Source organism: Triticum dicoccoides, unplaced genomic scaffold (genome assembly GCF_002162155.2).
Source record: "Triticum dicoccoides isolate Atlit2015 ecotype Zavitan unplaced genomic scaffold, WEW_v2.0 scaffold121193, whole genome shotgun sequence".
Taxonomy (NCBI): Eukaryota; Viridiplantae; Streptophyta; class Magnoliopsida; order Poales; family Poaceae; genus Triticum; species Triticum dicoccoides.
In genome coordinates, this window is record NW_021184648.1 from 1 (window position 1) to 1,121 (window position 1,121).

At 48.0% G+C, this 1,121-nt stretch overlaps 2 non-coding genes across 2 annotated transcripts; both read left to right on the plus strand.

Moving 5' to 3' along the window:
- The first annotated feature begins 470 nt into the window (after positions 1-470).
- LOC119343270 lies at positions 471-588 on the plus strand. The gene has a single exon (XR_005165997.1). It is a non-coding gene; the product is annotated as a 5S ribosomal RNA (ribosomal RNA).
- A 367-nt stretch (positions 589-955) lies between these two features.
- Positions 956-1,074, plus strand: LOC119343269. Its single transcript, XR_005165996.1, has one exon. It is a non-coding gene; the product is annotated as a 5S ribosomal RNA (ribosomal RNA).
- The last annotated feature ends 47 nt before the right edge of the window (positions 1,075-1,121 follow it).

Here is a 1,121-nt window from a genome sequence, read left to right on the forward strand (position 1 = left end):
GGAGTGGCAAGCATAAGGAACGAAGACGGGGAAACATGTCGGATGCGATCATACCAGCACTAAAGCACCGGATCCCATCAGAACAATCCTCGTGTTGCATTCCTTTTATAATTATTTTTTGCGCCTTGTGACAAACATATCGCACGTGCGCGATATATATTAATCCCGTTATATTATTTTTGACGTTTGCGATATGTTTAAGCTCGATGCTCATTGCTCGCGCGTCTTGGGGCGGCTTTGTGGCGCGAAGAGCGCTTTCTGAAAGGAGTGGAAAAAACTCGTGTTGCTGCGGTATGGAGGGAGGGGTGGAAACCGTGGAAAACTCGTCTCCGTGATTGAGCGGGAGAGTAAGTAGTATAGGACATTATCCATTGTTAGGGAACGGTTGTAATGGTAGTGAGAATGTAGAATCGTCTTTGGAGCGGACCTGGGAGTGGCAAGTATAAGGGACGAAGACGGGGAAACATGTCGGATGCGATCATACCAGCACTAAAGCACCGGATCCCATCAGAACTCCGAAGTTAAGCGTGCTTGGGCGAGAGTAGTACTAGGATGCTGACCTCCTGGGAAGTCCTCGTGTTGCATTCCTTTTATAATTATTTTTTGCGCCTTGTGACAAACATATCGCACATGCGCGATATATATTAATCCCGTAATATTATTTTTGACGTTTGCGATATGTTTAAGCTCGATGCTCATTGCTCGCGCGTCTTGGGGCGGCTTTGTGGCGCGAAGAGCGCTTTCTGAAAGGGGTGGAAAAAACTCGTGTTGCTGCGGTATGGAGGGAGGGGTGGAAACCGTGGAAAACTCGTCTCCGTGATTGAGCGGGAGAGTAAGTAGTATAGGACATTATCCATTGTTAGGGAACGGTTGTAATGGTAGTGAGAATGTAGAATCGTCTTTGGAGCGGACCTGGGAGTGGCAAGCATAAGGGACGAAGACGGGGAAACATGTCGGATGCGATCATACCAGCACTAAAGCACCGGATCCCATCAGAACTCCGAAGTTAAGCGTGCTTGGGCGAGAGTAGTACTAGGATGGGTGACCTCCTGGGAAGTCCTCGTGTTGCATTCCTTTTATAATTATTTTTTGCGCCTTGTGACAAACATATCGCACGTGCG